Here is a 23,736-nt window from a genome sequence, read left to right as displayed (position 1 = left end):
CATTTCGGAAAAAAAAGATTTAAGAATGGACTAAATGAACTAATTTTACATCTACGTTTGCAAACATATGTACGGCAGCCGATACGTTCTTCAGGACCAAAATTAATAGCTTTGATGAGAAGGAAACGATGAATCTGCTGCAACCACTTTATCTTCGTTGCTAACTCCAGTCGTCTGGTAAGTGTCCAACCAACGGCTGCGTAAGCGTAGCGAAATATCAAGGAGTGGACAGCAAGAGTTCTGGAGTTCTGCGATATGTCGATCAGAGTGGCCAGCTCGCTGTCTGAGCGGTGTGGCTACCATCATCAGAGAGCCTGCAACAAACGCTTATTACGCTGAGGTGGTCGCATTGGGAATTATATTCCTGCAAGAACTGTCGCGTCGTTTCAGAGGTTTAATGGTGTGCTTCTCACAATCTCACCAATTACCGAACCAGAGTAGCGCTTTTACTGTTGATGAGGAAAGGAAGGTTTGAGTTCGATGTCCCATCTACACTGACATCATTACGGACGGAATACATGTCCGATTTAATGCGGTTGGGATGGATATCGGATAAGGGAGAAGCGAAGGTATTATGAACAGTATAGAAAAACGAGGGTCGAGACATAGGAAAAAAAGAGAGTTTGGGGCTTAATGTCCAATGAACGTTTACTTCACCAGTTTACATTTCCAACTTGTATCGATGAGATGCAACGAGTCAGTAAAATCTGTCAGCTCCGTTATGAAACTAAAACGGTTTGCACATACATCTGCAGATCAAGTGTAACATTTTTTTCAACATTTGCATACGTGTGCGAATAACACCGATTATAAAGCTGTAATTAAACTAGAGTTATCCAACAATAATATTATTTGCATCATAAAAATTTATGTTAGAACGTTATTATCTATGAAGACTGTATAGACGTATATAAGACTATCAGCTGCATTACAGGCGTTCTGTTGCCGATTCTGTCTGACACTGTGGTTATTTCTTTGTAAGTTGTACCAAAAAAAGTCCCTCCTGAATAGGTAACAGTCAAGGGAAGACATTATTGCGTGTATACTTAAAACTGTTGTACAATATGTCAATTAATACTAAAATAATGTTATTTCAACTAAAGACTAAGGAAAATTTCAAATTATTTCGATACAAAATAGTACTGCTGCAGTCAATTCAAACAACACAAAGACGTAAATTTACCCACACGAACCAAACGAAGAGCCAACCCAAAAATACTATTGTCTCAAAAGCATACTGAGTTTTTCGAATCTTTTCTGAAGAGATGGTTCCAAATGGACATCAGTATGCCTATCATAGGCACAAAAACAGTGCACTGATGAATGCACCTTACTGCTTATTACAGGAAATGAGTAAGTGTGCAGTGAGTGTACTAGCGCATGACATCAGTCCAGGAATCGATTAACATGTATTGTACATCATCTTGCTGCGTCAGGTGCTTTAACACAGTGCCTGTTCCTACGTAATGGCAGAGCTACCGTAAGAGACGGCACATTTGCAGGTTTTTCTCGCTTTTTTATTGGCTCCTTTCGTCGGCAGCTTGCGAGGTCTAAAAATAGTCACGGCGGCCAGCATGGTCGCTCGCGACTGCTCTTCTTAGCGTCAACAGTAGACGAAGAGGAAAGAGAGCCATAATGACCGGATCTGCGTGTTCGGTGCGTGAGAGATAATTTAGTGCTATTTGCTTGTGTGTTCAGTTTCAATATTTATTCGCTATCATTAAAGAAATGCTGATTAGTCAGTAATGTTAAAAACCTTCTTTATTCGTTGTGGCCAATAAGGCAGCATCTAAAATGCTTTTATTCGAATTATGTAGAGCTTCTTTTCCTTCCAAAACCCCTTCGCCCGTTCGTTGTTTCTTCTTCTATTCTTTAGTCTATCCTGTAGCTTGTAGAGATGGCTTCTCAGCATGCTTGCGGTTATGAATTATGGCTGGAAATTTTATTCTATCTTGAAAGACTTCCTACGTACGTCAATTTCCTTTAGGTCGTCTTCATGCATTTCTATTAACCAACTGTTTCAGTTATTCATCGATAAAGCTAATTTCAATATTTTTGTGAACAAGTTGTTATTCATTCTACGTACGCGATCATAAAATTATAATCTCTATTTCCCAATTGTATCTGTTATTTTTTTCAGTGGCGTGATAGACTTCATTTGAGTTGTTCTAAATTCCATTTGTACATTTTGGTCCTACGATTTTCGTCATATTTTTCTTTTTTCCTTTTTGCCGAAAGAAGTGGCACACTGACAAGACATTGCATTCCTATTCGGGAGGACGATGGTTCAAATCACTGTTCGATAACTGAGATTTAGATACTCCGTAACTAGTTTACGGCGAATCCCGGGACGGTTCCTTTGAAAGTGACGGCCAATTTCCTTCCTTGATCATTTGTGATCCGTCTCTAATGACCTCGCTGTCAACGAGACGTTAGACTCTCATCTCCCTTCTACCTTGTTTTTCGATGTTTCTTTCAAATTTGAGAGTTGGCACCTGTTATCACGGAAATAATAATAATAATAATAATAATAATAATAATAATAATAATAGGAGGAAGAGGAAGAAGAAGAAGAAGAAGAAGAAGAAGAAGAACAACAACAACAACAACAAGAATGTGTTCTTGGTGCGTAGGTGTTATGTATCACTCTTGTTGGAATATGGCTAGTTTTACTGTTTTAATTGAGTCGTCAAGGCCTTCCTTCGCACTATTAATAATACCCAAACGTTGTATAACACTGCATTCCATTGTGTCTTTTTTACACAAGCTCCTAATCCTCAAATCAAGCTACAAAAGGATTAACTAACAAAAATACACTTCCAAATCGGGGGTCGGCGGCATTCCATCAATTGTCGCCGCCACGATCTGCCGACGCCGTTCATAGTTGTGTGTGTCAACAATAAAACACCACGGGCATTTCTTCAATACATTTATTCACATTCGAAGATTTCATAAATAGCCGGGCGAATGGAAAATGAAAGAAGACATCAGATCAATGACCGCAGCGTCAAAGCCACTGAATGCGGAGTACGCTATCGGATTGGACAAAGCTGGGGTATTAAATAGGCCGTCTCCTTATTTAAAGCCACATCTTCGCTTTAGCAAGATGTGATTTAGAGTAAGCAGTGATTATAAATACAGTTTCATACCTCTAGTTTACTTATCGCGCTTCTGAACCGTCGAACACTTCACGTGTGATGAATTCACCAACGGAGTTCAACAACTATAGTCGAACTTCACTTACGCCTGCAGAGGTCCTCTGCTTGACAATCTATAGGGTACCGATGTCAACATTTGGACAAAGAGCAGAGGACACAACCCCTACTACGATAATGCCTTCTACGGTGTATACTTAGCTGCTTCCAGAGTGCGGCATAATCAACTCTATTCAGAACAGAAATAAGGAAAGTGGCATTTCAGGGAGGATTATTTTCTCTCCCACACATTGCCAGAAAATTATTTATCTCCTTGTTAGAGTGTTAATTTACAAATGTAAAAATATTCTACTAAATCAACTACGTTCAGTTAGAAACGTCCAGCACGATTCAGGCGTAAGCAGCATCACAAACAAATAACTTGCAAATTATAGTTAATAAACTGGACACAACTGAAAAAACAATGTAAAATTCCACTTGCGAGCGATGAAGAAAATGTGTGATTCTGTTCAAGATTATCGTTGACTCTTTTTCAGCTGCCTACTTCCAACATGTGATGATTTGTAAAGCATGTAACTGCATCGCACAAAACCAAAAAAATTAGGCTGGTACGCATATTCCCACATGATCGGCACACTCCCAACGACAGTGTGTTATGGGTTTGTCTATCATACACTACAGGGGAGTTTGAAAAGTATTCAATACAGCTGACATTCAGTCTCTAAATCGGGAACTGCCACCAGAATCGTAAACTACCTCTTCGTATCAAGCTACGTGAGTTGGCGCTTCTTAACGACTTTAGCCAAAGAGGGAGGATTTACCACTGGGAAACATTCTTGCGAAAATGCAACAGAGATTGAACTGGTGTGAATTCTGAATTTTGTCAGGTTTTTAGCCACGGCCTCTAGCCCTCAATGTTTTCGTCGGGTGGTTCGCTACCTCCCTACCGATTCCACTAGATACATGAAGCATTTTGCACAAATTTGCGGTAAATATTGTCAAGTAAAATGGTTTTCGATTCGCGCTTCTTTCGTTTTTTGTTAGCATCACCGGCGACCAGCTTTGCGAAAGCAGCGGCGAGCGGCGCCACTTCCTGCGCAACACACCCATCATTTTGCACGACAATGCGCGGGCGCATACAGCGCAAGCTGTGGCTGCTCTGTTCGGTCGTTGTACTGGGAAGTACTGTACCATCCACCATTCTCCCCGGACTTAAGTCCTTGTGACTTTGATTTGATTCCGGAGATGAAGGAACCACTTCGTGACATTCGCTTCAGAACTGTTCCAGAGATTCGACAGGCAGCAGACCGCTCCATTCGCACCATCATCAGAGCAGACTCTGCTAACGGTATACTACGCCTTCCACATCACTGGCAACGGGTTCTACACAACGCTGGTGACGACTTTGAAGACAGTAACAGGTGCGAACATGTAACTCTTTTGTATCGGTAGTGAATAAATAGTTGCCACTATACAAGTTCCAACCATCGTACATTCGGTGGTGGTGCTACTACTACTACTACTACTACTACTACTATAAGTAGTAGTGGTGGTAGTAATACCACAGAACACTAGTAGTAGTAGTAGTAGTAGAAGTAGTAGTAGTAATACCACCACCGAATGTACGAGGGTTGGAACTTAAATAGTGGCACCTATTTATTCACCACTATTAGTAGTGGTAGTGGTAGTAACACCAGAGATCACTAGTAGTAGTAGTAGTAGTAGTAGTAATCTCTTACGCCACGCACGAGTTTCGCAACATGATTTCTCGTAATTTTCAATGTGTCGAATACAAATAACAGAAACACAGGAAAAAGAAGTTACATGAACTTATCTCAAAGAAATTGGGTACTGGTTATGTTAGCGATACTGTATCGTGTTTCGGAGTAGAACAGTTGTAGGTGCTTCTGTATTTAGGATAAATGGAATAGCAGACAAAATCTTTTACAGTTCTCTATTATTACAACATTGGTAACGATCTGCAACTGTAGTAATGTTACGTAATTTTACCGCAATGGTGAATATTTTTGACATTTGACATAATGCCTATTGGCAACACACAAAAATTTAGGCCTCAAAAGTACAGGATGTGACATATATCAGTACGAAGTGCGGTTCACCAAACACTGTGGAGCAGCTTACGGAGTCGTTTAACGTCTCATCGACACCGAGGGCATCAGAGATGGAAACCACTTCAAATAGACAAGTATGAGGTACGAAATCTGAATCAACAGTGCGGTACTCTAAAATGATCTAGGAAAATCGCGGGAAACCTTAAGCTGGATACTCGAAAAGAGATTCGAGATCCGCTCCATCAGACTGAGAGTTCAAACTCATCACGACGAACTAAATCACTGATCTGAAGAAATCTTGACCGGTCAATCTGGTTTTCTCACCCCATGTCAGTCGTCGTCTTAAATGAAGCTACACATGGACTTGGCTTTGTTTGGTGCACTGATTTATTCTCGAGCTAACCAAACAAACCAGTGACGAAGCGTGCAGTATGCGCCTCCCCCCCTACCAACCCCCGCTCTCTCTCTCTCTCTCTCTCTCTCTCTCTCTCTCTCTCTCTCTCTCTCTCTTGTTAGCCCAATCACTGGGGAACCCACAAGCCGACAAATAATATTCAACGATTGGTTGAACAATGTATTTGCAAGCCCTCTTCTTTATGGGTAAACTGCGTTTCCTTAGGATTCCTCCAACTAATCTTAAATCTGGTATCTGCCTTCCTCGTGGCTAGATTTTTATCGTTTGGTATCCAATGGTTTTTCATTACCGCCGGTCGTATTTCCAGGTGTTCATTCGTGTAGTTATTTCAAACCGGTTATTCTCGGTTTACTGCTGCTCGAATGTTGCACATTTTACGAACTCAACTTCTATACATGAACCAACATTTAAATTTTACCATTGTTACCAGACTAACTTTCCATGGAATATTAAAGGGCTCTTAACGTACCCTTCAGTGAAATGTGCTCCACTTGCAAAAGGCACGGCGAATGTTTGAGTATCAAGGCTGAATATGTGCAGTATTATTAACACTAAAATATTACAACGTAGTCACTCAGAAACATCACATCTTCATATAATTTTAAAAAATTAACATCGCTGCTACATGAAAAACAGTCTCTCCCAGCACTGAGGCAAAATTTAAATATCTCGTAATTCGGAGAGACAAGATTTCCTTTTTGTCTTGCTTCCGACCACCGTGTAACATCTCCTATATCTTCTATTTCGTTACAAAACACAGAAGCGCCATTATAGCAAAGTAAAGCGAGTCAGATGTCGCATTCGTGTAGCATAGTGGAGAGAGAATACCCCGAACGACGCGGAAAGAGGACGACTGCTCACCGAGTGGCAAAACACTTGTTGCACTGCGTTGCGCGTGTCACGCCGCCTGGTCGACTTTTCCCACAGTTCAGGATGGCGATCGTTGTTCTTCACTTTCAACAGGTCTCGGTTCAGCAGTAATGACACCCGAAACTGGTCACTTCAACGACAAAGAATAAGCATGCGTACGAGACGGTCATTCGGCGCGGCGCGCAATCTGAACGAAACTGAGGCCTGCGCACGAGCGGCCAGGCGCGGCTTCCTCTGGGATACTGCCAACTGCAAACCACGAACTTCCCCTGCTGACGAAACGAGGCGCGCGCAGGGAGCTTACACACTGCATTCGGCAACCGTTCATTTTAAGTTTTTACAAACTGATTAACGCTAACCGAATAACAAATCGCAGGAATTCTGTAGTTTCCTCCTTTGTCTCTGTCGCTGGGATGCAACAAATGAAGCTATTCTTCCCTATTTCCGCTATGGACGATTTGCACCGCAAAAAACACAATGCTATATCAACTGATGAGACTCCTAGTTACACGCATTAATGTGGCTTAATAGTTCTTGACACACTGGATTGGTCAGGAAACGGTCGATACTACGGAAAATTCTTTCTATTTTTTTCGAATATTCAGCTTTCACAAATAAATAAACAGGGACAGCTCCAACATAGTGCAGACAGTTAAAGAAGGTTGTCAACCTCCGAGTCTAGTGTATTCCGATATATTTACCAACACATTGAGTATAGTGCATTATCATGCTTTTACTTCAATGCACTTCCTGTCGGGCAACGTCACGTAATGTATACGAGACTCTTATCTCTGAAAGCTTCAGAATAAAGTTTTTTTTTCGTGAAAAACAGTATAAATTCCAATAAATTTAAGTCTGCGTCAGATCAATCCACTGAGCTTCAACGCAGCATACATGACGACTAAATGAGTCAAAGTATACGCCACGGAGAAGGAACACAATACGCCACAGTCGTGACTCCCTTTATAGTAAATGCCTCATAAAGGAAGGAAACGAGGGGAAGTTCATAACAGAATATTCACCTCCGATTTTAATACTTAGTGGGAACGCACTACAAAGAAGACACAAAATCAAAATCAGGATTTGTCTTTGAGGGTAGCAACATATACAAACCAATTCAATTCAGTTCAGCGGCAGAGGAGCGGGATGGAACAGGACGGGGGGAGGGGCACACCCACTTCGACCTTCACAAAAACTGATACATAGGCAAGCAGGCAGGCAGGTAGGCAAGCGAGCGAGCATACGCACGCATCCACGCACGCACGTCTTCAATGGAAGTTGGCAATATGAATCAGTTAAATCCGGCATTCAAGCTGGGATGTAAGGAAACTTCGCAAACGCAACGGGAAATGCCTCACGTAATGCAACCACTGCTACTATGCAGAGAACACCAAATTTCCAGCATGAATACAAATTGTATTTTGAATGATAAAAGTTTAAATTTACTGATACCATCAACATTCGTTAAAATGTGACAATAATTACTTGTCTACGTCTGCTGAACTAACAAAAGCACACTCAGGTCTTCGTAATATCTCGACCGGATGTAAACTATTACTGTTCGATGCAGAATGATTCAATTGAACAGTTGTATGCAAGGAACTAACGTAAGTGATGCGTTTCCAGTCTTGTATCTTGGCTAGAACGGAAGACATGCACCGCTTATGGTACGCTGTTTAATGCCTAAAAAGTTGTACTATGTTTTTCCGATTTTAAACTTACTGCTACATGAACCTCTTACGCAGCTCTACCTCTTCTTCCGCATAGATTCTACCACAAACTGTCATCATCTACCAGACAGAGCACCGCAGACGTTGATCGAAGTTTTTATTACAAGAAAATTGAAAGACATGGAGATTTTTCTTTTCCATAACAATTTAAGGACACAAACGCCCTATGACTAATAGCATATCTGGTGTTGCTTTACAATTCAAAATTTTGATAAGGACTGGGTTCACATTCTTGGTGAAGTTACTGAAAGTTGTCATTTCTCTAGGCTGTGCCAAATATCTTTATTGTTTATGCATCGAAATAATGATTTTTGGTACAGCCGAGAGGAATGACAACTTATATCTTTACAATTCATCTGCGCGAAAACAAACTCGTGTTATCACATGCGGTTCCGGAAGCACTTGAGGTTAACAGGTTACGTAACTCACCCTGTCTACGATTTTGTACTGGAACCACGCGCGAACGTTAAGAAAGAGCTAAGCTGTGTTGGTAGTAAGGAAGGGCTGGCAGCAGGACAGGAAAGAGGTTAGTCACTGATGGTGAGTAGTGTTTACTTGCATAGCTCTGTGTCATACAGGCCATTTCGCAGAAGCGCAGCACGTAGGGTGTAGTCCAGCTTCAGCACACTAGACTATCGTCGATTACACCGCAGCTTTAGCAGTAACTCTAAACACCGGATTTCTAAAAATACGCGCAGCGGCAGTCGATGAAGATAATTGCCACTGGCTGCCGTTGGGTGGGTGGGTGGGAGCTCCAATACACGAGACTCAAGCAGCAGTACAGCACTTTCATTCGTTGTCTGTCTCATGTAACTGAGAACCACTTTCACAAAGTAGGTATTCATGTTCCCAAATCACTTCACGTTCCTGTATCAACTTTCGAAACAAAACGTGTTCTGGAATCCACAACAGCATTAGTATAGCTATGTTCATCTCATTTTCTCAAATGATTCCCATTATACTCCGTGCACTTCATTACCATTTGAAAACATTTATCAGGCCACTTTTCGCAAGTATCTGATGGCAGTTGGCCATAGTCATCACCCACCGTAAATCGACATCCTTTTAGTCGACTTTTAATTCAACGCGCAAAGGGGCTTTTTCAAGCTTACTACACCTAACTACTCAGTACACTATAAAGCAACCTGTCTCAATGATGTACACACAGCGAGGTGCGCTGATTCCGAATGTTTGGAACCTTTCTTTGCACGCACCAGTTACGTCATATGAACTGTCATTTCATATGTACGGTTCTACAGACTGAATCGCAAATACAGAAAGGAGCAACCGTCAGCCTGATCGTAAGGCAGACAGAGCGGCACCGCTACCAAAGTGTCCGTAACGCATTCTCGTTTTCTTTAGTGAGCGATAAAGGAGATCGATGACTCTAAGCAATACGATTTTACATTGCCTGTGTTAATTCTAATTATGATGTAACGCTTCTTTGGACTTGCATGCATGAACAGGCACTGCGGCGACTACAGCCGTTACGAAATACATGAAATGTATTCACAATTACGAGTATGGACAACCATTAGTTGTGTAATGTAATAACGACGGTGAAAATTTGTGCCGGATCAGGGCTCGAACTCTGATTTTCCGCTTATCGCGAGAGGTCGCCTCACTTGAGCAAGACTCTCAGCCAGACCACCGACAGCTGACAGGTGTAGACACTTGGTTGACGACATACAGAAGTTTGGGTCTGGCCGTGAGTCGTGCTCGGATAGCATATAACGTAAGGCGACCGCTCGCTATAAGCGTGAAATATGGGTTCGAGTCCCGGTCCAGCGCAAATTTTCACTGTCGCCATTCCATTATACAGCTGATGGTTGTCCATATTCGCAATTGCGAACACGTTTCATTTATTTCACACTTAGCTATGATCTTGAGCCTAGATTTACAAATACGAAACCCTCAGAATCTTCACAGTAGTGTAGGTGGTGAACAGTCAACTGACAAGACTGGCAACATTCCGCAATTGAAATGATTCAATGTCAATCCTCATGAAACTTGTACTGCAAACTGCTCATGACTCGTCTTCCTTCTATTGCGATATCTTTCGATATTAACTTATCAACAAGTACAGCAAATAAGCCGACCGAGGTGGCCGAACGGTTCTAGGCGCTTCAGTCTGGAACCGCGCGACCGCTACGGTCGCAGGTTCGAATCCTGCCTCGGGCATGGATGTGTGTGATGTCCTTAGGTTGGTTAGGTTTACGTAGTTCTAAGTTCTAGGGGACTGATGACCCCAGATATTAAGTCCCATAGTGCTCAGAACCATTTGAACAGCAAATAAAACAGGAACAACTCGAGCGCTTGTCTACACAGAAATAATCGTCAGGTTTAACCATGCACAATAGCAGGTTCTGCCGCACATCAAGTACGTGGCATTCACAAATGTATCAGCTATCTTTACTTTCCGAAATCGCGGAAGAAGTGGACATAATTTAACAAGTTCAGCGGAGACAGTCCTCCTCCGGTATTTGTATTATACCGCCTCGTATGATACACGGAATTTCTTCGTACCGCCTCCTAGCACAAACCGGGCGAAATGGCACAATGGTTGGAACACTGGACTCGCATTCGGGAGGGCGACGATTCAAATCGCCGTCCGGCCAACAAGGTCTAGGTTTGCCGTGATTTCCATAAATAGCTACAGGCAAATGTCGAGACGGTTCCTTTGAAAAAGGCACGACCGATTTCCTTCCCTATCCTTTCGTAATCGGAGCGTATGTTCCCACTCTAAGGACCGTGCTGTTGACGGGCGTTAGACTCTAACCTTTCTTCCTTCCTTCATCCGAAGCACAAAGTACACTAGTGTACAAAATTAAAGCGACAAATGGAAATTTTACAATGTTGTGTTTAATTTGCCCCAGAACAGTGTAAACAGGTGATAGTGAAGTAGAAACAATGTAAATAACGCAGAACGTGAACAACTGCAACACGGATAACAGTAGACAAAAACGTTCTTCGTTTTTTCCAACTTAACGGATTTACACAGCATTCCGACAACTGGTTAATGTGCTCAGCGTGGGGTGTTACCACCTCTGGCAGCAATACAGGCCTGACGAAGACAGGGCATGCTATGAGTGATATCATCAGTCTTATGTTGACGCAATAACGCCCATTCTTCCTGCAGAGCTGCTCGCAAGTCTTTGAGACTGGTTGGCGGATACTGACGTGATGCAACCTGTCTCCCTAGCGCATCTCAAACATGCTCTATGGAATTTAAATCGGGAGAGGTCACGGCATGCATGCAGTATCTGCCGTTTCCAAGAAAACGTCAACCACCCGTGCTCTATGAAGTCGACTATTATCGTCCATCAATACGAATTCTGGGCCACACAACCTCGCAACAACCGCATATGAGGACCCAAAATCTCGTCGCGATAGCTGACAGCAGTTAAACCCTGCCGATTCACCCGCACAATGTCATGAAGAAGTGTTGGAGTGGTCAACATAATCCCTGCGCACACCATTACGGATCCACAATGTTTGGATTCCGAAACCGTGTTCCACATTCCCTCCAGATGCGAATGCATCGTGACACTATCTCCAGTCCAAATCGGGACTCATCTGCGAAAAGAACATTGCCTCACTGTGGGTCTCCAAAAATAAAGACCAGTCCGCCGAAGCCCTCTGTACACCGTTTGCCTCGCTACATGTCCAGTGGATGCTACGAGGTCAGATGTCAGTTCCCGTGCAGTACTAAGGCGGTACCGTCGTGTCCTTACAGCCAAATAACGGTCCTCTCTTTTTGGCATCACACGTGGTCGGCCCTGCTCTTGTCTTCGGGATACTGTTTCGGCCTCCATAAATTGTCGCCACATCCGAGAAACAACAGAACGATTCACAGATTCACATTAAGCCTTCGGGTCACATCAGTTTGCGACTGTCCTGCTTCCATTCTTATCATGGCCCTCCACCACAAAGAATCTGGTGTCTTGTTTGTGCCATACTGCACCGTCTGTGACTATGTACAGAGCGACTGTTGATGTGGGACTAGCCGGAAAACATTACCCCGTTTGATAGGTGGCCTGACGCCAGCGTTGACGGATTGTCCATTGACCGAAACGCTATCTTTTGTGCAGAATACGACTGTACGGACATCTGTTGACATTTTTTTATGATTATACAATGCGAATTAGACACAACACGAGGAAATACCAGTTTGCTGCTTTAACTTTGGACACCAGTGTAAATAGCTGACGTTTCTACAGAATACAGTTCTTACACGTTACGTTCGAAACACTGAGCTTTCGAATGCAATGTATACTATAGTGCAGTCTTAGGAGGAGAAAGGGTAAAAAACAGAAACAACAGTCACTCCAGTTATTCAGCTGTGCTCTTTAAAGCCAACTAATATCCCGAATCAATGCAGATATTGCAAATACTTACAAAATACATACCTTTCCTGGCATCGATTTTACTGATTACCCCCTCCACAGGCGTTATCGCGAGAGGTAGCGCAATGGTTTACACACTGAACTCGTATTTGGAAGGGACGGAGTTGTAAACTCTGTACAGCCATACAGATTTAGGTATTCTGTGGTTTTTCTTAAATCACTTCTAGCAAATGCCAGGACTGTTCCATCTACGATGCAAATACCTATTTTCTGCCCCATCATTGTCCAACTGACCTCCGCCTTAGATGACCTCTACGTCGACGACACGCCAAACTTCAATCGTCTTTTCTCTCTCCTTGTTACATACCACAAAATCGTACTAAAGGCTCTGAACTACACTATAAGACGCTCGATAAATGCCACAACTGATTCCGGTGCTAAAATACAGCCCCCAGATCTAGACAAGATGCACATTCGCTCCTTTCGCAATCCGTAACTTTAACTCTGTTTATGTAGCTCTTAATGCTAAAAAGGAAGGTAGAAATGTACAAAGGACGTGTCAATCATTATCGTTATGTTGCTGCAGAATCATTATTTTCTGCAACATCTCCCAAGAAATGAGGCAGCGCCAGCAAGCGGGAAAGCGTAGAGCTAAAAAGGGGCGTGACGCCTGGAGGAGGTGGCGAGTTATAAATAGTCGGCGGCAGGTACCGCGCGGCCGCTTCCTCGGCACACACGGCCGCGATGCGTGAGTGGTCCGTCTGCACGCCCCGAAAAGGCAGCTACAAAGACTTGTCTGTATTCTCCGTCTGCGACCCACTGGTACGCCGTCATGAAACACGAGACGGCGAGATAACACGCGTGCACATTCCGACGCGCCGCTCGTCGTGCTCTGCTACGCGTTAACTCTCTGGTGGCGATAAGGTAACTGCCCGTTTCCCTCGCAGCTGCACCCATTATGCAGTCAACTTGCAATGCTCAATGTATACACAAGTTACAGACCCCACCGTAGCGCCAGGAACAGACGGAGACCACACGGCGGATACAGAGGTTACGTTTGCACAGTGAATATGGCGCTGACGCCACTGGTTGTTAGCATCTGCCACAGTATGTTGTATACAATGGCGATACTTACATGAATAATTACACACAATTTCAAAAGAACATAATGAATGACTTGATTTCGCTCAATGGCATACAAACCATTTAAATAATGTAACGGGCATCTAAAAGGAAGTGTGACGTTTACTGTACTGTTAAACACGACGACGACGTACATTATTTATGTATCTGTACAATATTTACAGTGTCAGGGCAAAATCTGACAATGTTATTGCCATTCGTACTATCATTCAAGTCGCAAGACAAAATTCCCTACGATGTAGTACCTAACTCAAGGCAGCTTGCCCCTTCAATGCAGTGACAGCGTCGTCATGGAGGCTTCCTAAACGAAATGAACTGCAAGGCTCGAGCGAGGTTCGCAGACGAAGAACTTACGGTTTCTGGGCTTTATTTTTTGGTCTTTACAAGCATCTTCTGTAATTAAAAGACCCGTTTTTTATGTCTGTGTGGCTTTCGCAATGTTGGTGTGTGCGGAACAGTCCATGTTGCATAGTTGTTCGGTTTCCACGTCAGACTGTGGTTTCCCGTACACCTGATAATGTTATTCAACTCACAAATCGTAGGAAAGGAAAGGCAAGCCATCTCCGATAGGACCACGTATAGCAAAAACCCTGCCGAGTTCAAACGCAAAATCCTCTCGTTTAACCAGTAAGAGAATATCACACAGATTCCACGTGCTGCCAAGCGTTACTGGTAATGAGAGACAACGATCTTACTGATGGTAACATTCAGAGACAATATTCCATCAATCCTCCTAACACCGCAATTATTAGTATGACCAAACGTTTCGAGCTAGATTCCGGCTGAAGGTGCTTAAAGTTCCCTATTGACACACGTCTCTTTTTTGCTTTCTCTTCATTGGCAATGAAACATTGAATTAAGTAACTGACCGGACCCACTTGAAATGTGATTAATGAACTTTTAATATCAACATGAAATTACTTTTAATAACAACCACGAAAAATGTCACGCTCGTCAATTCTCTACGTTGCTCACTAAAAATGTCATCGGATGTATTCTATTCGGTGTCACGTTGGCATGCAGACATAAATAACGCCAACTGTACTTGAGGGAAATATTGTGTAACTAAATGCCCAAGTAGACGGTCCTGAAATCTATCTAAAGGAGTTTGCGAGTCCATACGAGACTAAATACAGGTGACTCAGTCTCGAAGACCCTGTTCCCGTAGAAGGCACAAGTGTCCGACTCCTGTGATTCACTTCCGGAGTGAAACACACACTGTTGCAGGAGACACGACGCAACCGAACTTTCTCGGAAGTGGAGGTGTCGTTAACTTTCGTCGTGGCAAGAAAGTCTCAGAATTCGATCAGCGCGTGTGTTCCGAGAGGTTCACAGATTCGCTATTAATTCGTATAATAAATAACCCCCAAAAACTTGATCTGAGGACGAAACAAACCAGTTAACTGAATTATACTGAGCACAAAGACTTGTGTAACGTGAAATGTCTTTATTAGCTTGGAAGAACCACGTAAACTAAAGTTCTGAAGGCAGTCCGAGAAAACATTTCGTGTTCTGAACAGGAAAACTGAAAGAAAACTGCACGATTTAAGAAATCTGGAAACGAAATTGTCACTAAAGTTTAAGTACTACGGTAAGTACTACAATAACATGTATATAATATTTTATTAAGTTAAATGTATCGTGGTTTTGAAGTCGAGAAAGCTGAAACGGGGCAGAAGAAAGTACACAATTAAATGGTTATATGTCAGTACATTGAACTTCTACTGCATTAGATTGTCTTCCAGTACAATACAGAGTAATTTACGATTTTTTCCTTACGACCAAATCATTTCGTCTTCAGTCATTAAGCAGTTGAATTTCGTGCACAATGTCCTTTTGTGAAACTTTGGATTTATTTCTTTTTGGCGGTTTCAGCGGAAGTACTGAACTTTCCTGAGTCAAATGGTTCAAATGGCTCTGAGCACTATGGGACTCAACTGCTGAGGTCATTAGTCCCCTAGAACTTAGAACTAGTTAAACCTAACTAACCTAAGGACACCACAAACATCCATGCCCGAGGCAGGATTCGAACCTGCGACCGTAGCGGTCTTGCGGTTCCAGACTGCAGTGCCTTTAACCGCACGGCCACTGCGGCCGGCTTTCCTGAGTCTCCTCCATCGCGATACTGACCGGATACCGAATCTCGCATTACATCTTTGTAATTAGTCATATCATTATTCGAACATGTGGACTCATTAATTTTTAAAAACATTGAGGATGTGAATTGTCACAATTACGATCGACACAATAAGCAAGCTAAAGACAAATTGTTGAGGAGTATTCTGAATTTTTTAGCTAAGATACCAAAGCTGCTTTCAACCGATTTTTGAGTTCTAGGCAGGTGAAAACTGTATATAAATTTGGGCTTTGTCGCATCCCCAAAAGTCACCACCATTAGGGTGTTGAACCAAAATAATCAAACTATGAAGTGATACATCTGATACGGGAACACACTTCTGATCCATCCTGTAGCACAAAATTTCGTGTGAGAAGACACGCTCATCAAAAATTCGAACACTGCACTTAATATCAATGAAACATGACTTAATACATAGCATCTCCGGCTAACTGGAGAACTATTATGTGTAACCCTATGTGATTATGAAAACATACTCCCACTATTTTTAGGAGCTTGTACGATCACTTCTTCCCCTTAAGGGAGCTGTAAAATATCCAGTGTTCCTTGTTTCACTATTCTGCCTATAGTGCCATACAGGAATGCGAAACAGATACTGATCCTTGCTTTATAAGTTACATGAAAAATCATTAGCTGATTATGAAGGTTTTTTTACGAAGTACAAAACAATTCTAAATAAACCTTTAAAAGCACTCTTCTGCATTTTAAAGAAGTAAGTAAACAGTGATGCACCTTTGGCTGTAGATAGATTCAATATCAAGACTGCTGACAGCTTGGGCATTTAGGGAGTGTTATTTTTATTTTATTTACACGTCAAACTCTGTAGAACCAAATTGAGGAGCAAATCTTCAAGGTCATGGAACGTATCAGTACAAGAAATTAAAACATAAAAGTAATAACAGATAAAAATAAAATGTTTATGAACTCAAAAAAAGTCAAGCCCTAAGTTTAAGTAAACGAAGTCAACAATACAACAAGAACCAGCTTAATTTTTCAAGGAACTCCTAGACAGAATAGAAGGAGTGACTCTTCAGTTTCTATTTGAAAGCGCGTGGATTACTGCTAAGATTTTTGAATTCTAGTGGCAGTTTATTGAAAATGGATGCAGCAGTATACTGCACACCTTCCTGCACAAGAGTTAAGGAAGTCCGATCCAAATGCAGGTTTGATTTCTGCCGAGTATTAACTGAGTGAAAGGTGCTTATTCTTGGGAATAAGCTGATACTGTTAACAAGGAGTCACAGTGAGAGGCCAATGTCAAAATATCCAGACTGGTGAACAGGGGTTGACAAGACGTTCGTGAACTTACACCACTTATTGCCCAAACCACCCGTTTCTGAGCCAAAAATATCCTTTTAGAATGGGAAGAGTTACCCCAAAATATAATACCATACGAAATAAGCGAATGAAAATAAGACTTATTTTCGTATCAATCGATTACTTACTTCATACACCGTTCGAATAGTAAATATGGCAGCATTAAGTCTTTGGACAAGATCCCGAACGTGGTCTTTCCACGACATCTTACTATCTATCTGAACACACAGAAATTTGAACTGTTCAGTTTTACTAATCATATGTGCATTCTGTGAAATTAAAACGTCGGGTCTTGTTGAATTTTCTGTTAGAAACTGTCAAAACTGAATCTTACTGTGATTTAACGTTGGTTTATTTTCCACAAGCCATGAACTTACGTCATGAACTGCACTATTTGAAACAGAGCCAATATTGCACACAACATCCTTTCCTACCAAGCTAACGTCCTCAGCAAACAGAAATATTTTAGAATTACCCGTAATACAAGAGGGCATATCATTTATATAAATAAGGAACAGGAGTGGCCCCAACACTGATCCCTGGGACAACCCCCATTTGCCTGTACCCTACTCAAGACCCCACGTCACAGCCATTCTCAACACTGTGAAAAATGACCTTTTGCTGTCTGTTGCTAATGTAAGAGGTGAACCAGTTGTGAGCTACTCCCCATATTCCGTAATGGTCCAACTTCTGGAGCAATATTTTGTGAAGAATACAGTCAAATCAACACAAATCAAAAAATATGCCTAGTGTTCGAAATCTTTTGTTTAACCCATCCAGTACCTCACAGAGAAAAGAGAATATAGCATTTTCAGTTATTAAACGACTTCTAAAGCCGAACTGTGCATTTGACAGCAAAGCGTATGATATAAAATAATCAATTATCCTTACATACACAGCCTTTGCAATAACTTTAGCACACTGATGTCATAGAAATAAGTCTAAAATTGTCGACACTATCCCTTTCTCCATTTTTATAAAGCGGCTTTACTAATTAGTACTTTAATCGTTCAGGAAACTGACCATTCCTAAAGGAAATATTGCAAATATGTCCAAGTACAGGGCTAACACGTTCACAGCACAATACTTTAATATTCTACTAGGCACTCTATCAAATCCATGAGAGTCCTAAGTCTTCAGTGATTTAATTACTGGCTCCATCTCCCCCTTGTCAGTATCACATAAGAGTATTTCAGACATCAGTCTCGAAAAGGCATTTTCCAAGAGAGTTATATGATTCCCTGTAGAACTAAATTTTTATTTAATTCTCCAGTAATGCTCAGAAAAGATTGTTAAATACTGTACATATATCTGATTTATCAGTAACAGAAATATTTTTACTACGAACTGACTTTATATCATCGACCCTGTGCTGCTGACCATACACTTCCTTTACAACTGGTCATATGATTTTAATTTTATCCTGTGAATTAGCTACTCTACTTGCATACCACATTCTCTTTGCCTTCCTAATCACATTTTTAAGCACTTTACAGTACTGTTTGTAATGGGCTACTGTAGCTTGATTGTGACTACTTCGCCGGCCGGTGTGGACAAGCGGTTCCAGGCGCTTCAGTCTGGAAACGCGCGACCGCTACGTCGCAGGTTCGAATCCTGCCACGGGCATGGATGTGTGTGATGTCGTTAGGTTAGTTAGGTTTAAGTAGTTCTAAGTTCTAGGGGACTGATGACCTCAGATGTTAAGTCCCATAGTGCTCAGAGCCATTTGAACCATTTTTTTGTGGCTACTTCTAAAACTAAAAACAACAGACTGGATATAGAAATATATGCCCATCTAGGAACAGCGAATAAAACACGCTTTAGTTTCATCAAAATTCTAAAGAAATAAATCACTTAGTATTAACTTCAAAATCCTGCTTTTATCAATCTACTATTATACCGGTAACATTATACGGATGTGAAGCTCTACTATTTACGGAAAAAGATGCAAAAGAACTTAATATTGAAAAGCAAAACATTAAGGAAAATTTTTGGACCTATATATGATGAAAATAGCATGGAATAGAGGATAAGAAAAAAATGTAGAATAAAGAGAATTATCTTAACATCGTCAAGTGCTAAAGAAGAGAAGGTTGAACTTGGCACGTCATATAGTAAGAATAAAGGAGAGTAGACTACCTAGAACAGCATTCTGCAAAACATTAAATGGAACGAGAGGAAGAGGATGACCCAGAATTAGGTGGCGAGATCACATCTGGGAGGACACAGGATGAACGTCAACACCAAACGGACTCACAGTGCTCTCGACAGAAAGAAATGGAAGAGGCTCTTAGAGCAGGCGGCATATGGACGATAAGGCCCTTGGCCCATATAAAGTGAAAAGTAAATCATTTTACGCAAACAAGTTTTTTGTGGTATCTCGATTTTTCAAAAGAAGGTACTAAAGATACGATACAGTAATGGAACTGTACCGTGTACTGTCAGGCAGCAGATAGTCTCTCGAAACTGTCCGTCTTCAAACTACAGGTGCTATACAATGATGTAAGATAAGTCATGGGACAGCAATACACACAATACAGATGGCTGTAGTATCACGTTAACACGGTACGAAAGGGCAGTGCATTGGCGAAGTTATAATTCGTACTCAGATGATACATGTGACAAGGTTTCCAACGTGATTATGGCTGCACAACCGGAATTAATGACTTTGAATATGCAATGGTAGTTTGAGATAGACGCATGGGACATAGCATTTCGGAAATTGTTGGAGAATTCTACATTCCGAGATCCACAGTTTCGAGAGTGTGCCGACAACACAAAATTTTAGGCATTACCTCTCACCATGGACAACGCAGTGACTGGCGGCCTTCACTAAACGACCGAGATCAGCGCAGCGTTGTCAGTGCTGACAGACAAGCAACACTGCGTGAGATAACCGCAGAAATTAATGTGGGATGTACGACGAACGCATCTGTTAGGACAGTGCAGTGAAATTTCGCGTGAATGGGCTATGGCAGCAGATGACCTACGCGAGTGCCTTTGCTAACAGCACATGGCCTTCAGCGTCTCTCTTGGGCTTGTGACCATATCGGTTGGAGTAAAGACGACTGGATAACCATGGCCAGGTAAGAAGAGTCCCGATTTCAGTTGGTAAGAGCTGATGGTAGGTTTCGAGTGTGGCACAGACTCCACAAAGACATGGACCTAAGTTGTCAACAAGGAAACCTGGTTGTGGCTCCATAATGGTGTGAGCTGTGTTTACATGGAATGGAATAGCTCCTATGGTCCAACTGAACCGGTGATTGATTAGAAATGGTTATATTCGGCTACTTGCAGACCATTTGCTGCCATTCATGGTCTTTATGTCTCCAAACAACGATGGACTTTTTATGGATGACAATGCACCATGTCATCGGTCCAATACTACTTGCGATTGGTTTGAAGAACATTCTGGACAGTTCGAGCGAATGATTTGGCCACTCATCGAACATTTATGGGACAAGTCGAGAGGTCAGTTCGAGCACAAAGTCCTGCAACGGCAATACTTTCGCAATTATGGACGGCAATAGAGGCAGCACGGCTCAATATTTCTGCACGGGACTTCCAACGACTTGTTGAGTCCATTCCATGTCGAGTTGCTGCATCATGCCGGGAAAAATGAGGTCCGACACGATATTAGAAGGTATCCCTTGACTCTGTCACCTCAGTGTACTTTGTTCCCTCATTGACGTATGCAAAGCTTTTAATTCACCCTTATGAACTAGTCATATTTTAATTTAGAGGATTTTTCCCTCGTCAGTTTTCTTTTCGAATAAATAGCACCAATCACTATAGCGGCTGGAAATTTTGTGTCATGTGAATTCGCCTCGAGAGTTTTCAGCTGGCAACTGTAAACGGTACCTAGTGCACACTGCCTGGTGGACCCTCCTTTGAGAAGACACTGTAGAGAGTTCGCCGCGTAGTTTCGAGATTAAATCTCGCCAACCTATACTCTCAAGTAGAAGGAATTTTCATACTAGTTTTCAAAATCTAGTAACGAGAGTGATTTCACATGAACACGCACCGTAAGAGGTCCGTCATCGATATTACTGAGCGGTAGGCCGGTAAAAGCCTTGATGCAGCCCAGAACTCGTGTAGTACACTGCTTCTAGGCAAATGGGCTGTCACTCAAATTTTATTAAACGCAACATATTCAATTCTGCAAAAGTCCTGACCGGCCCCCAAAACAGCAATGACGAAAAACCGATATATAACGTGGAGTTTACAAAACTGGCGGTTGTGTGTACTGATACGAAATTGCTCTGACTATCACAAACTGCAGATGTCCTCGAACGTCCAAGTATAGCAACTTTTGCATGACGGATATGAGCAGTATTTGGTCACCTTGGCTATTTTATTCAGTAACATCTTACGTCTAATACTCTGGCGTAATTCCTCACTGAGAAACAAAGTAATCAATGCTTGGAAACGTTTGACAAGGGTAATACCTTATTTTCAATGTGGGAACTCTGAAGCAGTTTACCATCCTGACTACAGCCTCTCAATGTATTTCTTATTTTATAAAGTTTGTTCAAATGGCTCTTAGCACTATAGGACTTAACATCTGAGGCCATTGGTCCCCTAGACCTACAACTACTTAAACCTAACTAACCTAAGGACATCACACACAACCATGCCTGAGGCAGGATTCGAACCTGCGGCCGTAGCAGCAGCGCGGTTCCGGACTGAAGCACCTAGAACCGCTCGGCCACAACGGCCGGCATAAAGTTTGTTGTGAACAATCAGTTTCAGTTAAAAAGTATTCGTGTTTCTCATAGCCAAAACAACAGAAGGATAATTACAAGATTTCCGTCACTCAGCCTTAGAAGGGCAAAGCAACGCGTTAAGTAAGCGGTAATAAAAATCTATAATCACCAATCACTAACCCAATAACTGAAAATTGCAGCATATGAAAGTAATTTAGAAAACAAAATAAGAATCATTTCTGCTTGGCAACTCATCTGATTACGAAGAATAAAATCTTACTCTCATGATATCATGTTCAATTATGTCCGACTCACCGTAATAAAAAGATACACAAGCTTCAGCGCTACTATGTAAATGGGCAGTATCTAATATGAAAGCACCTTAAGACATATCTAGCATACTCTAACACACTGATACACGTTCCTCCTCATACACACGCGACAATAAGAAACACGGGGACAACAATAAAGTAAACTGTTTGTACCGAGCGACGAGGCGTACTAGCAAAGACAACTGATTTGCTTTCGAGAGGAATAGGATTCTAATTCCCATCTGGATATTATGATTTGGATTTCCTCAGTTTACGTAATATACAGGTGAATGTGAGTTCGGTCCACTCTAAAACGTCGCGACTGTCTCCTTTCCCCATCACTGTCCTATCCGAGTTAACATTTCATCTCTAATGACTTCACTGTCACTGGATTGTTAAATCCTATCCTTCCTAACCTGGTCATAGGCTCCAAAGGCCATTTTTTTTTTACAACTACGTATGAACGGTTTGTGAAATCTCTGCACCTGTCTGGACACCAAAGATGTACCAAAACACTATACGATTGGTAGTCGTAACTTCTTGACCGGTCGGTGTAAATCAGATGTTAAATAACGACAGCTCAGTAAGTCCTCGTCCAGCACAGCTTTGGTGCGGTGCTGCGAGTGTATTTCGCTGTGGCAGCCGCTGTAGGCGTGCCCGTGGGCTGAGCGCAACGTCAGCCAGGATTCAGACCCACGCAATGGCTCGCCCTGCGCCGACGTAAATTGACACAATTACACTGGCCAGCACCAACCGCCTTCCGCTTTTAGTCTTTTCTTTGCCACAACAGCGTACGTAACCTTTGGGTCTTTCTCGTCTCCAACAACATAGCACGGCAACTGAAATACGACCACTTGGCAACTCGAAACTTGCACACTAACATGCACCAGCTCTGATAGGTTAATGTTGAGAAAGGAAAACGGTCGTCATTTTGTTTAAATAACCGCGTCAGCATTTGCCTTAAATCAGTGGATCCAAATAATCTATCCAGCCGCGCTTGATCATACCGAAACCGAAACTGAGAATGACCGGAAGTCCGAAAAATTGAATTCTGGTGTCGATTTTCTTTTTTTTTCGTCAAAGACTGTTCTCCAATTCTAAAATATTGGTAGCTCGATATGTAGATAATTAGCTGACAAACCTGATACTGTGCGGGTATTTATTGTGGCAAATTTCCATTAAAAACGAAAACAAAAAATAAACTGTGTTAGCAGCGAAGTACTGAAAAAATTTCATTTCCATGTAATCGAGAAAACACGTTTGAAATTACGAAACAGTCGTATGAAGAAATACGCGTAACGTAAAAATGTATAAGTACAGTATCCAAATTAAGAAACATGATCCCGGGCAGTTTCTGTACGCTGGTCGCACCTGCTACGCGGGTCTACAATGTGCTTTTGTTTCTCTATGGCAACACTTCTTCCATAGCTCTATAGACAGCTGCTGTTTTCGCCTACAGTCGTTTGCGCTTCGCAATCGAAAGATGTCAAAAGCACTGACAGGTGTCGAGGATTTCCTTAATTTGACTCGACTG

General features: G+C 42.0%; 1 protein-coding gene across 3 annotated transcripts in view; it reads right to left on the bottom strand.

Moving 5' to 3' along the window:
- The window catches only part of LOC124555077 (talin-1), a 280,294-nt gene that overhangs the window by 195,604 nt on the left and 60,954 nt on the right, over positions 1 to 23,736 (bottom strand). The window contains exon 1 of one of the 3 annotated variants that reach the window (XM_047128868.1): positions 6,504 to 6,581. The exons of the other annotated variants lie outside the window; for them this stretch is intronic. The gene's annotated coding sequence lies outside the window, so the exon portion shown is untranslated. Of the gene's footprint in view, positions 1 to 6,503; positions 6,582 to 23,736 lie in introns of those variants that run through there. 3 annotated transcript variants of the gene reach the window in all.

This window comes from Schistocerca americana, chromosome X, assembly GCF_021461395.2.
Source record: "Schistocerca americana isolate TAMUIC-IGC-003095 chromosome X, iqSchAmer2.1, whole genome shotgun sequence".
NCBI lineage: Eukaryota > Metazoa > Arthropoda > Insecta > Orthoptera > Acrididae > Schistocerca > Schistocerca americana.
The sequence above is the reverse complement of the archived record's forward strand: the minus strand, read 5'-3'. Positions and strand labels throughout refer to the sequence as shown.